Here is a 15054-nt window from a genome sequence, read left to right as displayed (position 1 = left end):
AATGGAATGGGGAGACTTGGGGAGAGTGTCAATAGCAGACATGGGAAAGGGAGGAGTCATATTTTCCCCACTGGAGAGCATTGACTGCATGACTAGCCTATACTGTAGCTAGGTCCTAAGAGTTGCTTGCCATGTATGGTTATGAGGACATCTTGTCCCTTTACTGGTGCCTACCTTCCCACCAGGGACTGTTCTTGACATGGCACCTGGCCTTGGGGCACATGCCCCATGGGACCCCCAGGGATCAGTGTGGGTCATTATAGCAGGAAGGGATCAGCAAAGGGACCATTAGCAAAGGCAGGATTGTTTGAACCCACTCCACCAAAAGCAGGTTGAAATCTAACCTTCCTACTTTTTGATTCTACTTTTCCCTCTGGAATCTTAACTCTATTGTTAAATTCTCTTGCATCTCAAATTATTCCTGTCAGATTCCTTCCATTTCCTGGCATTAACTGAACCCTGACTTTATCTTGAAGACAACAGCATCTCTTGATACCATTTTGACAAATTTTGGGATTGGCTGCTTCTTCTCTAATACACATGGGTGAGTCAGGACCAGAAGGGGTTGGCACACTCTTTGCTCTCCATTACCACTTTCAGCTCATCCTTTTGACATCTCATTGTTTAAAATGAACTCAATTCTATCCAGATCCTTGTGGCTGATCCCTGTGAAACTCCCTGTCACCCTCCCTTCTCCCCAATAAGTTCAAAAACAGTTATTGTATCACACATGAGTCTGATTGATTCCCAACCCAGAGGTAAGAAAAAGAGCAGCCATGAGTCAGAAACAAAGCCATAGCTACAAAATTTTCCACTTAGGATAAATAAATCTTCAGTCATTTGTTGTTTTCAACTCTTGGTGACCCCATTTGGCAATTTCTTGGCAGAAATACTGGAGAGGTTTGCAATTTTCTCCTCCAGTTCATTTTACTGATGAAGAAACAGAGGCAAAACAGGTTAAGTGGCTAGTCCAGGGTCACACAGCTTATAACTTTCTGAGGCTAGATTTGAACTCAGGAAGATGAGTCTTCCTGACTCCAGGTCTGGCACTCTATCCACTGGGCCGCTTTATCTCCACCCCACTCCTTACCCTCTTTGAATTCCATGACCTCCTAGTTCCTCAATCTCCCATGTTCTCATCTATCTAAGGTAGACTATCTATTTAGCCTTTAGTTGCCCCCAGCCCCAACTCAATCGAGTTTTATCTTAAATGTCAGAATTCCTAGTTATGGCTTTGTTCATGACTCATGCCTGCCCACTCTTTTACCTGTGGATTGGAGAATAGGGTTTAATATACACTATTCTCCATGTGATTGCCTCCACACGTGTGAGGAGCTGGTTTGCAACAGCTGTTGCTGAGAAAGCAATTAGGCTATAGGCACGGAAGCCTATTTCCTCCAGGGATTAATCAAGATGAAAGCAACCCAAGTCTTATTAAAGCTAGTCTGTCAGTTCTTACCTCTGTTTTCTCCAGTCCCAGAGGGAGAACTAAATCTGCTCTGCCCCTCTCCAGTGCTCAGTCCTGGGGCTAACCTTATTCTTAGCTTCTGCTTCTGTGTGGTTTCCAGGGGAAAATTACTCTCAGCAAAATAGAATCTGCTCAAAGGAGATGTTTGTTTTTGGTTGACAGGATCACAGATTTAGAGGTTTAAGGGACTTTAAAGTTCATTGAGTCTAGCCTTCTCATTTTACATATAATGAAAATCAGACCTAAGTGTGTTAAATGACTTCCCCAAGGTCACATGGTAAGTAGCAGAGGTGGTAGTCAAAGCCAGGCCCTCTGACCCCATGTTCAGCACCATTTCCCTTATAATTTTGACCATTAGTCAAAACGTGTTTTACTAGAGGTGAAAAATCCCGTTCCCTTGGACATTCCTATTGTAACAACAGACCCACTGGGTCCAGGGGGACTTGGCATGCTCACTCTCTCCTACTAAGGGAATCCTGGCTTTGGGCTCATGTGGGTGCTGAGTTCAGTTTTGGTGGCACCTCTCCCCTAAAGAAAGTGGTCAGTATCTTTTTTATACTTTCTGGTTTGTTATGATCCTATCTCAGAACTCCAGGGAAAATCACTTAAAATCTCAGTTTGGCTGACATATAGGCTCTTCCCAAAAGGAAGGAGAACATTGATTTAAAGAAGATCAAATACAAGAAAGTGATTTATTTTGCATGATGATAGCATTCGCTCTCATGAATTCAATGATCATCCCTATGCTGATGGTTCTCAGATCTTCTTATCCAGCCTAACCTTTCTCCTAACCTCCAGATGCAAATCTCCAAATGTTACCGTACATCATCAAAATGATTGGGTACCGCCTTTCTCCAAGTCACTCAGACTCAGAGCCTAAAGCATCATCCTCTGTTCCTCACCATCCCTCATCCATGTCCAATCAGTTCCCTAGTCTTGTCAATTTGACCTTTGTAGCATCACTTATGTATGCCCCCTCTCACCTGTGATACTGCTGCCATCTTAGTTCTTGTTGTTCAATCATATCTAACTCTTTGTGACCCCCTTTGGGGTTTTCTTGGCAAAGATATTGGAGTGGTTTGCCATTTCCTTTTACAGATCATTTGACAGATGAGGAAACTAGGGTAAACAGGGTTACCTGACTTGCCCAGGGTCACATAGCTAGTAAGTATTTGAGAACAGGTTTTAGCTCATGAAGACGAGTCTTCCTGATTCCAAGCTCAGTGCTCTATCCACTGCACCACCTAGCTGTCTTGATGCAAGTCCTCATCACCTGACACTTGGACTATCGGAATAGTCTTGTCTTAGTTTCCTCACAGTAGCCATCATTCAGCTGTCAAATTGATTTTTCATAAGCACAAATCTGACCATGTCACCCCACCTCCCCATTCAGTAAATTCCAGTGGCTTCCTATCACCTCCAGAGTTAATACAAAATATGGTGTTCCAAGTCCTACCATTCCAGTCTTCTTGGGTCTTATACTCCCTTTCACATATGCCGTGGTCCACTTACATTGACCTTTTTGCACAAGTCTCCCCACACAAATCTCTCCATTTCCTGACTCTGGGCATTTTCTCTGGCTGTTCCCAGATCTGGAATCCTCTCATTTCTCATCTCCCCCACCTAGGCTTTCTTAATCTCCCTTAATGCTTGAGCCTTCCCTCTATGGATTACTTCCAATATCATATATATATGTATATATATGTATATATACACATACATACGTATATATGTATGTATATATGTATATGCATGCATAAATATATATATGTGTATGTATATATAAACATATATATCTGTATAAATAAAATCTTGCTCATCATTGTTGACATTAGACTGGGAGCTCCTCCAAAGCAGGATGTGTCTTTTGCCTTTCTCTGTATCTTCAGTGCTCAGCACAGTGCCTGGTACATAGTAGTCACTTAATAAATACTTATTGACTTTTTTTTTCCATTAGAAAGAAATGCTAAAAAAAACACAAATGCTCAAAACCACGTATTAGGACTGTTTTATCCAGACCACTCTTTCAGGCAAAGCTCCACATATACTTCACTTTGCTTCTGATTCCCTGGTCTCCTTCTTCCTCCTTTTCTTTCTCTTCCTCCTCTCTCCTCTTCCTCCTCTCCAGGTGCCTCCTCACTTTAAAGGAATATCCATCCTGGGTCCACTCTCCAGATTTGTGACTGACACTCTTAGTTTAATGTTTCAGGAAAAACTCCAACCAAACTTTACTCCCCTCTCTACTTTCTGGCTTTTTCCCTTTTCTTCTCCTCCAAAGTCACCTTGCCCCTAGTTAGGTACCTTTTCCTCACTTTTTCCTCCACCTCACACCCCTGCCAGTTCTGAAAATGTGCCCCTTCCTCTCAATGACTGAGTAGCTGACAGGGAGTGACCAAATTTGTACTCCCTTTCACACCCCCTCCCCCACACACTCCATTATCCTATGAGGCTTCTCCTATAAAAAAGCTAATTCTCCTCCTCATTTCTCATATTGTTGGTCTGAACTAGGTATTTCATCCCTGAAGAGAGCTCCAGGTGCTGGAACTGCCTCTGCTCATGAAAGTCGCTGACCTTGTCTGCAATTCAGAGTCCTACATAGTTGCCTGAGCTACCAACATGACTATTCCAGAATTATCCAGCTTGCACATGTCTGAAGTGGGCCCTGGGCTCTGATCTTTTTCACTCCAAGGCTGGTTCTCTATCCGGTAGGCCATGCTATCTGACCTGTTTTCTGAGCTGCTGTCTGTTTTGCTATCTGCCACTCAATCAGCAGACGTGTTTTAAGGACCTGTTATGGGGTGGAGCTGTTCTTGGTGCTAGGAGAAACAGAGTAGTGAGAAAACATAATCTTTGCCCTCAGGGAGCTGATAATTGACTGAAAGGAAGAAAAGGCACCAGCACATAGTTATAATGAACAATTTTACCTGTTAAATGCATTACAAAATTACAGAACAAAATACTACGAGACATGCAAGACAGGGTTAGAGAAGGCTTCCTGGGGGAGGCAGCTTTTCGGTTTGGTTTTAAAGAATGGGTAAGCATCCAACGGGGGTAGGGTGAAAGGAATTCCAATAAACAACGTGAGTAAAAAGCATGCACATTTAATAGTACAGCTCTTGTCTAGGAAGGAAGGAAACAAACATTTATTAAGTATAAATTATATGCTAGTCAGAGAGCAGCTAAGTGGCATAGTGGATAGAGTTCAGGGTCTGGAGTCAGGAAGATTCATCTTCCTGGGTTCAAATCTGGCCCCAGTGCTTACTAGCTGTGTGACCCTGGACAAGTCACTTAATCCAGTTTGCCTCAGTATCCTCATCTGTAAAATGATCTGGAGAAGGAAATGGCAAACCATTTTAGGGTCTGATCCCAAATGAAATCATGAAGAGTTTTACATGACTGAACAACAACATGCACTAGAAGATGCTGCTAAACATTTTACAAATATCTCATTTGATATCATCATATGGTACAATGCTACAAAGTAGAACCTATGAGATAGGTCCTCATTTTACAGTGGAGGAAATTGAGGCAGTCCAGAATTAAATGGCTTGCTCTAAGTCATATAGCTAGTATATGAGGACTCTAGGCCTAGAACTCTATCTACTATACTAACAAGCTACCTGGGAGCCCAGTTCGCCTGGAACCCAGAGTGTATGAAGGGGAAATAAACACATTTAACTTTAAGATTTATTTCAAGCCTTAACTTCTCTAAGAAGTCTCATTTATTCCAGATGTTGTGGATCACTTTTCTCTGAAAGCACTTACTGGTTGCCTTTGGTTTACAACATTCCCTGTACCTTGAATGGTGTCTCCTACTCCCCATCTCTACCTGCTAATATCCTACCCAGCCTTCAAAACCCAACTCATGTTCTGTGAAACCATTCCAATCACCCCAGCTGGAAGTAAATGAGTTCTCATCTGAATGAACTTAAAGCACTTTGCATTGAAATTACACAATGACCATATTCTAATTCTTTTTATATTTAGCTATGTGCTTCTTACTGACCTCCCCAAGATTATAAATGCCTTCATGCTAGGGGCCATGTATTTGTACAAACAGAATATTACACATCCTGCATGTGGAAGGTGCTTGAGAGATGTTTCCTGGCTGAAAGGAACCTACTTCCTAGAGCATGTATCTCTTTATAGTAGTAAGTCCATTTTAACATGCTTCTCATCCCCCTCCCCTACTGAAAATAATTTTCTCTTTAAAGGATAATCCCCTACCACATTCTTTAAAAAAATCCCTTGTTCTGAAGCAAATGTCTGATTATACACTGTCTGTACTGAGGTCAAGGGATAATAACAATAATAATATTTATATATAACTTTCCTTTACAAACATTACTGAATATTTCCATCTACTCACCTAATGACCCTGGAGAGATAGGAGTTAATAGTAATATTTTAATTATTTTATGTATTTTAAAAAATATTCTATTTTCAATTCTGGGAGCAAAACAAGCATTTCTATAATACTGTGCAATAAAAAAGATGATTGTACTTAAAAATTGCAAATCTACCATGTACAACTTATCTCCTCCAGATATATGACAAAGTTGTGTACATTTCTTTTCTTTTCTTTTTTCTCTCACCTCCCTCCCTCCCCCCACCTCAGAGATGGCCACCATTAGACACAAATAAATATATCTATGTAAAATCATTCCAAACACACTTCTATTTATCAGTTTACCCTCTGGATGAAGACAGAATCTCTCCTTGTCTTTTATATGTAAATTGTGTATTTTTAATAGTGAAAATGAATTAGTCATTCCAAGTTTTTCTCAAAACAATATTGTTACTACATGTAATATTCTCTTGGTTCTGCTTACTTAGCTCTTTATCAGTCTTTCCACACTTCTTTAATATTTTACATATTTTTATAGATTTTTTTTCTTTACAGATGAGGAAATTGACAGAGATAGAAGTTAAATAATTTGCCCAAGCATTACACAACTGATAAGTGTCTGAGAAACTGAATCCCACATTCTATCCACCAAGCCACTTTCAGAGCCAATTTGATCTAGTCATGACCCCTTGGACTCCCCTCCTCCTGAAAGAAAGGTCAGCTACACTTCCAAGGCACCCCACCAAATACACAAAAGGTATAATACACAAAAGGTGTAACACACAAAAGGACAGGAACTTAGAATAGGAAAAGAGTCAGAGCGAGACATGGTACTCCCCTTTTTCTCTATCTGCTTTCATAATGTTTTCATTTTCTTTCCTTTTTGTTTAAAAAGACTCCTTTAGATCTTTTAGATTCTGGAAAAGAAAAGCCTGTTTTCTAGTATATACTTACTGATAACAAAATTGTATTATAAAGACTTTGACTTGCATTAGACTTTCTACCTCACGTTTCTATCAGCTGGCTCTCTAGTCCCCAGCAGAAAAAAATTATACTTAATATTCCCCATGTGCCAGTCTGTGCACGTGTAGATAGATGGGTTGCTAAGCCACAGAAACAGCATGACCTAGTGCTGTTTTTATAATGCTAATCATTGTTTATCCACTTTTCTGTATGGTACTTTTCAAAAATAAAAATTTAAAATCCTTGAATAGTGGCTGATAGAGGGCTAATATAGTCCTGACAACCAACCTTAGGGCAGTTAGTCATCTTGTATTTCCTTCTATACGATCTGACTTCATCTGACCCTCTCCACTAGTGGTGATCTGAGAATCATAGGTACAGAGATGCTAATGAGATCACCAGTTGAGATAGTATAGAGGAAGAACTTCTGTCCATCCTTCATTCTCAAAGTGGAAGAAGATAGAGCCAAAGATAAACCTTTGGGGAATATCTTCCATTTAGCAAGGGTGACCTGGATAAAGATCATCCTATATCTTTTGTCCATTTTGTGTTAAGTTCATTAAGAGAATTATCTATTGCTGATCTTGCTTTCTTTCCTCTCACTCTCTTCTAAACCCTTTCTAACCTCTTCATTCAACTTAAACTCCTCTCTCCAAAGCTACTGATGATGTTTTAATTGACAAATCTAAAGCCTTTCACAATCCTCATCTTTTTTCCCCTCTTAACCTCTCATTAGCTTTTGGCACTGTAGATCACCTTTTTCCCTGTATATTCTCTCTCTAGTCTTTCATGATATTGATCTCTCTTATTTCTCCTCTCGTCTTCCTGACTATTCTTTCTTGTCACCTTTGTTTGTATCTTCACCCAGGTCACCTGTGCTAAACAGAAGGTAACCTCTAAAGTTCTGTCCTTGGCCCTCTCTCATTCTCCCTCTATACTCTCAACTGTTGGTCTCATCAACTCTGATGGATTTAATTCTCATCTCTTTCTATACCTATGATTCTCAGATTGCCTGATCTCTAGTCTTCCACCACCAACTAACTGCTTCTTGGATATCTTAAACTAGAATTTTTATAGACATATGAAACTCAATATTTCCAAAATATTTTCTTTCCTCCAAAGCCCTCTCTTTTACCCAGCTTTCCTATCATTGCAGATGGTACCACCATCCTCCCAGTCACCCAGGCTCACAACTTCATTGACTTGACTCCATATTTGTACTACATGTATCTAATCTTCACTCCTTTGGGTCTGAACTATTGAAATATGCCTACTAGTATGTCTGCCCAACCCAAGTCTCTATGATTCCAGTCTATCCTCTACTCAGCTGCCAAACTGATCATCCTAAAGTGGGATTTTGATCATGTCACCTAATTATTCAAATAAACTTCAGTAGGTCTCTATTAGCTCCAGGTCAAGTATAAAATCTTCTGACTTTTAAATCATGTTAACCTGGTCCCTTCTGGACTTTGTATTCTTCTTAAACTTTACTCCTCTCCATGTCCTCTATAATTAAGCAACATTAGCCTTTTTGCTGTTCATTACACCCAATTCTCCATCTCCCAGTTCCATTGCTCCATTGTTTCCTTCATTCCTGGAATGCTCTCTGTACTCATCTCTACCTCTTGGTTTTTTGACATGCTTTATAATTCAGCTCAAATCACACTTTCTAATGTCCTCCACTACTTATTAAATCCATTTACCCTCTATCTATCTATCTATCTTATGTGCATAGTTATTTGCATGACTCTCTCATTAGAATGTGAGTTCTTTGAGGTCAGGAACTATGTTTTTCTCTCTTTTTTTTTTAGTTCCATCACCTATCATAGTACTTGGCACATGGTATGTGTTTACTAAATGTTTATTGATTCTTATAAGTGGAGTATATACCCTTTGCCTAAAAGTTTATGTGATGAGAAAGTGATTCTATTTGTTTGGGGCTAGTATAATCAAGGATAGAAGAATAATGCAGTTTTTATTGAAAAGTCAATGAGATCAGGAAATGTGTACCTACAAAATTAGAAAGATATAGGTTCATTTCCTTTTTCTTTGACTTTTTGGACTCTAGGTTTGGTTGTGGTTAGCTGGGTAAAAGGATATGCTCTTGGAATATAGATCCAAATCATTTCTCAAAATGATTGGACCCAATTCATAGCTCCACTAACAGTGTTCTAGGGTGCTTATTTCCTCACTACCTCTTCAACATTCATCCTTTGTCAACTTTGCTAGTATGATGAGATAAAGTTGCAAATGTGATTTAATTTTCATTTTTCTAATTATTGGATTTCTTCCTTTGACAGCTTTTTGTTCAAATCCTCTGACCACTATGTATTAAGAGAATGGCCCTTAATTTTATGAATTTAGATCAGTTTCTTTTATGTCTTAGAAACAAGACTTTTATCAGAGAAATTTGCTGTATGAATTTCCCCCCTGTTTATATTACCTCTAATTTTACCTGCATTAGGTTTATTTTTACATAAAACCTTTTTAAAATTTTATACATACCCATTTTATCTTGTATGATCATGTTTACTACTTATTAATCATGAATCTTTCTATTAATAGATCCAAAGGATGGTTTCTTCCTTGTTTCTCTAATTTGTTTATGATGTGATCTTTTATATGTAAGCTATTTATTTGATAGCATGCCAGGATATGTTAAACAATTAACACTCAGAAACAATATGCATGACACATTTTAAAGTTTAATTTGCCTTATTAACATTTTCTTCATTTTTATAAGTCTAGACAATCAACAAAAAAAAAGCAAAAATTAAGGCCTGATTTGTAGAATTGTTTTAGAGACTGTTGTGAGCCAATTCAAGCTGTCTCCAGCACACCTCTGCATATCCATTGGAGATTGTCTTGGTATATGGTGTGAGGTGGTGATCTAATCTTAATTTCCACCAAACTATTGTCCAGATTCCCCAGCAGTTTTGTTAAATAATGAGTCCTTCCTCCAATTGCTGAGTTTGGCAAGCAGTAGGCCACTGTGTTTATTTTCTTTCTTTCTGTATGCTGTATATATAATATCTTCCACTGACAAACCTCTCTATTGTTTAGCCAGTACAAAATCATTTTTAATGGTTTCAGCTTTGTAGTATAGGTTGGGATTTGATTCTGACAGAACCCCTTCCTTCCCACTTTGTTTTTACTATAACTTTTTTATATTTTTGAGTGTATCTTGGTAGACATTTTCCCCAAATTCTTATATACATTTTAGTGGATACACTTTCAACCTTGCTATGGCTTCTGTGGTTATTTTGAATGAAATATCTCTTTCCAGTTTTTCCTGCTGAGGTTCCCCCTTCTCCCACACCATTTGTGGGGTAGTTGTTTAGTCATTCAGTCATGTCTAACTCTTTATGACCCCATAGACCATAGCAAGTCAATGCTGTCTGTGGGGCTTTTTTGGCAAAGAAACTGGAGTGGCTTGTCATTTCCTTCACCAGTGGAGTAAGGCAAACAGAGGTTATGTGATTTGGGATCACACAGCTAGTAAGTGTCTGAGGTCATGTTTGAACTCAGATCTTCCTGACTCCAGGCCTAGTGCTCTATCCATCTACCTGTCTCCTTTGGGAGTAGAGGAAACACATACAGGAATGCTGTTAATTTATGTATGTCTATTTTATATCCTGAAGCTTTTTTGAATTTATTAATTTTTTGAAAATTTCATTTTTGGTTGACTAGGATTTTCTAAGTCATTATTAGAATTTTCAAGAAGTAATAGTTTTGTTTCACCTTTTCCTATGCTTATTTTCTCCATATTTCTTTTTCCTTATTACTTCAAATAACATTTTTAACACAATGTTAAAAAAATATTGGTGAGAATGGGCATCTTTGCACTGAACTTGATCTTACTGGAAAGTCCTCTAATATTTCTCCTATATATAGTTGCTCTTGAATTTAGATAGATATTTATATTCTACATTAATGAAAGGTCCATTTATTTGTTTTCTGGAGTTCTGAAAAGAAATGGGTGCTAGATTTTATCAGGAGTTTTTTCAATGTTTGTTAATATAATTATATGATTTTCATCACTAATTACAGTGGTAACAAACTCAAATAGAAACAGATCCCCATGGACTGCATATTGACTTAGAAAACCACGTTTTAAAAAAAAATTATGTATTTTTCTGTGAAATTTGTTTTTTACATTTTTATGTATTTTTTACATATTTACATATGCTTTAGATATGTATTGTATTTTTTATTTTTGTTGTTAAACATTTCCAATTGCATTTTAATATGATTTGAATTGTATTTAGGGTAATTGTGAATCACATGTGGCCTGGGCGCCATTAGCTTGACACCTGTAATTTATAATATTAACTTGTTTTATTATATTTGTAGTCTTTTTAATAGTGAATCAACCCTGCATTCCCAATGTAAATATAACCTGGTAATAGATTATTTGGTTTCCTCTGGCTTTCAAAAAATCAGAATAACTAACTTCATCTATTTTATTCATTTAAAAAATCACTCATTTTTATTTATCAAATAATTCCTTGTTCTCTCAATTTTATTTTTTTCTTCTTTAGTTTCCAGCAGTTCTATTTTTTTTGCTTAGTTGGAGTTTTTTGATATATTATTGCTCCAGGTTTGTTGTTGTTGTCGCATGTCCAGTTCATTGATTTGGTATTTCTTGGTTGATGAATGCATGTAGAGATGAACACTTCCTCCCCAACTGCTTCAGTTATATCCTACAGGATTTTGTGTGTTGTCTTATTGTTATTTTCCTTCACAAAATTTTCTATAGTTTTATAATTTTTTCTTTGACTTTCCAGTTCTTTAAAATTATTATTTAGTTTCCAATTACTTTTAAATTATTTGTTTGATGGCTATTTATTGGTTATATTTTTCACAACATTTTGGTCAGTAAATTATTTGTTTAGTACTTCTGCTTTCTAAAATTTTCAGAAGAATTTATACTCCAATGCATGGTAAATTTTTGTAAAGGTGCTATGTGCAACTGTGAAATATGTGAATTATTTTCTTATTTCACTTAGCAATCTCCCAAAATTTATCAACTCTAATTTTTCTAAAGTGGTATCCAGGTTTTTAACCTCTTTGTTTCTTTTTTTAAAACTTTTATTTACATTTGTCTAGATTTGGAATGGGTACACTAAAGTGTCTCAATTATTGGGATTTTGCTTTTCCCCCTTTAATTTGCTTAACTTTTCAAGCATTTAGGTACCATACTATGAAGTGAATGGATAGATAGGTAGATATTAATTTGTTATCTATGGTTCCTTGAAATATTCTGCAATTTCTCTAATTATCTCTTGTTTATATTTACTTTTGTCTGATCTGAAATTATGATTGATATTGGGTGCTTTTTTTACTTCAATTGAACCATAATAAATATTGCTTCAGATCTTCATTTTTGCACTATGTGAATCTTTGTGTTTTAAGTCTGCTTCTTATATACAACATATTGTCGAATTCTGCTTTCTAATCCATTTTGCTTGCTTCTTCCATTTTGTAGATGTGTTCATCCCATTATCATTCATGGTTATGATTGTTAAACGGGACTTCTCTCCATCCTGTCCTTTTGTATTGTTACCTCTCTTTACTCTCATCCTCCTTTTTACAAATAAAGTGGTAAAAGAGAGGGAATTTGCTTAACACTTTTGACCCAGCACTTAATGTAATGCCTGGCATATGTTAAGAAATTAATAAATGTTTATTGCTTCACTGATCTATAAATGAAATGATATTCCCTTTCCCCAACTGTGTTTTTAGATTTTTTACTCATTTCTCTTTTCCTTTTAATCAAACCCTTCATGTTCTCTCAACATTTCAGCTTGTTTTGCTTATAACTATTCCCTTACTTATCTTACCTTTCCTCTGAGGACTCCTTTCCCACTTTGTCCTTATCCCTTCCCACTTCCCTTTTTAGTTTAATGAATTGCCATAGTAATATAATACATAACATAAATTACTCATATATACACGCATACTCTTCACACATACGTATATATTCATGTATATGCATATATATGTATGCATACTGATTTTGATTCCTATTCTCTAATTACCAGAGAGCTATAATATCTAACTATTATAAAATCTTTATTTTTTTTTGTTATTTGTGTTCAAATCTGAAAATGTCACTGAGCTTCTACTCATTGTAGTTTTACTATTTTCAGTTTAATTCAATTTAGCTTTTCCTTTAGGTATTTAGATGACATGCAAATTGGTGTGTATGTGTGTGTGTGTGTGTGTGTGTGTGTTTATATTGATGTTTTTCTATTATCTATAATGCTTTTAAGCATAATGTAGCTCCTTATTTATCCCCTTTTTACAATATATATTTCATATTGTTGCCTTATCTGACATCATAGTTATTATCCTTTTTAAAAAATTCAACAGAGGCGTAATAAATCCTGTTCTAACATCTCATTTTTATTCTGTCTGAATCTTTGTGTTCCAAATGTGTTTCTTATAAGCAAGAATTTGCATGTTCTGCTTTTTAATACATTATCCCATCCACATCCATTTTATAGGTGAATTCATTTCATTCACATTCAGTGTTTTGGTTATTAATTGTGTTTTCCCTGTCCTGTTTTTTCTTATATTTTTTCCCTGTGTTTTTCCCTTGATATGTATTGTTTTTAAGGATATCACTGTAGCAATAAAATTCTCTGGTCAACTTAGAGATAAGTCTCTCTGAAATTAGTTAATATGATGGTTGAATTGAATAGAGACAGGTATGTGGCGTACTCAATAGAGTGATAAACTTGATCTCAGGAAGATTTGAAGTTAAATCTAATCTTAGAAACTTCCTAATTATGTGACCCTGAATAAATAATTTAATCTCTGTCTTCCTCAGTTTCCTTAAAAGTAAAATTAGGATAAGGATAACACCATTTCTCAGGATTATTGTGAGGATCAAATGAGATAATATTTGTAAAGTATTTAGCACAGTGCCTGGCACATAGTAGTCAATAAATACCTATTTCCTTCCTTCCTTCCTCTCTCCCTCCCTCCCTCCCTCCCTTCCTTCCTTCCTTCCTTCCTTCCTTCCTTCCTTCCTTCCTTCCTTCCTTCCTTCCTTCCTTCCTTCCTTCCTTCCTTCCTTCCTCCCTTCCTTCCTTCCTTCCTTTTCCTTCCTAACTTCCTTCCTTCTCCTTCCTTCCTCTCCTTCCTTCCTTCCTTCCTTCTTTCCTTCCTCCCTCCCTCCTTCCCTCCCTCCCTCCCTCCCTTCCTTCCTTCCTTCCTTCCTTCCTTCCTTCCTTCCTTCCTTCCTTCCTTCCTTCCTTTTCCTTCCTTCCTTCCTTCCTTTTCCTTCCTTCCTTCCTTCCTTCCTTTTCCTTCCTTCCTTCCTTCCTTCCTTCCTTCCTTCCTTCCTTCCTTCCTTCCTTCCTTCCTTCCTTTTCCTTCCTTCCTTCCTTCCTTTTCCTTCCTTCCTTCCTTCCTTCCTAACTTCCTTCCTTCCTTCCTTCCTTCCTTCCTTCCTTCCTTCCTTCCTTCCTTCCTTCCTTCCTTCCTTCCTTCCTTCCTTCCATGATAGACACATATTCAGTCAACAGGCCTTTCTCTAGAGTCCAGCTCCAGTGCTTTATTCTGCTGTTGATTTCTGGACTCCTAAGGGCTACATGGGCTTTTAAGCTCTAGAAGGCACTACAGAAACCAAAAAAGTTTTTAAATGTGCCTAATACAAGGGGTTACACCATATAAGTAAGACTGAAAAGAAGCACAATGTGCTGAAGGTAAATGAGAGGACCATTAGGGAAAGAGCTCTCTACTGATGGAAAGCTTCCTATGCTCTAGCACAAATCATTCCTTTTCAGAAATTCTAATAATAAAATCATATTATTGGACTAGATGACCTCTACTGTCTCTCCTAATTATACCTTAATGACCCTAAGGTATAAATAGCCACATTAGGAATCCAGACAAAAGGTAAAGTTTACAGGGGTTAGAATGATGACATCCAGAATGGAAGGAAGGGGAGCAATCTGAGACCATTAAGAGGGGGCACTACTTAAGCTGAAAAGAGAATATCAAAGTTATCATCACTCATTAAAGAAAATTATTTCTTAAGACTTCATTTAAATCAGACCAGTAAAAGTCAAGCCAGGATAATTAAAAACATTTATAAATGGACCAGTTTCTTCATTTCCTTCTTTTAAAACTTCAATAAAAAGAACCTTACTGGGCAAAAAGTCCTGCAACAAGAGGAAAAGAGAGTGGAGCACTAAAGAGGCAGAGCTAAGATGGTGGAGAAAAGACAGGAAATTGCCTGAAATAATGTTAAATAAAGCCTCTA

The 15054-nt window shown here is 37.1% G+C and overlaps 1 long non-coding RNA gene across 1 annotated transcript in view; it reads left to right on the top strand.

Annotated features, from left to right (window-relative positions):
* The first annotated feature begins 3982 nt into the window (after positions 1–3982).
* LOC140529832 (uncharacterized) overlaps positions 3983–15054 on the top strand; it is a 31712-nt gene continuing 20640 nt past the window's right edge. The window contains exon 1 of the long non-coding RNA XR_011975699.1: positions 3983–4173. This is a non-coding gene — a long non-coding RNA (uncharacterized lncRNA). The remainder of the gene's footprint in view (positions 4174–15054) is intronic.

Source organism: Notamacropus eugenii, chromosome 2 (assembly GCF_028372415.1).
Source record: "Notamacropus eugenii isolate mMacEug1 chromosome 2, mMacEug1.pri_v2, whole genome shotgun sequence".
Classification (NCBI taxonomy): domain Eukaryota; kingdom Metazoa; phylum Chordata; class Mammalia; order Diprotodontia; family Macropodidae; genus Notamacropus; species Notamacropus eugenii.
The sequence above is the reverse complement of the archived record's forward strand: the minus strand, read 5'-3'. Positions and strand labels throughout refer to the sequence as shown.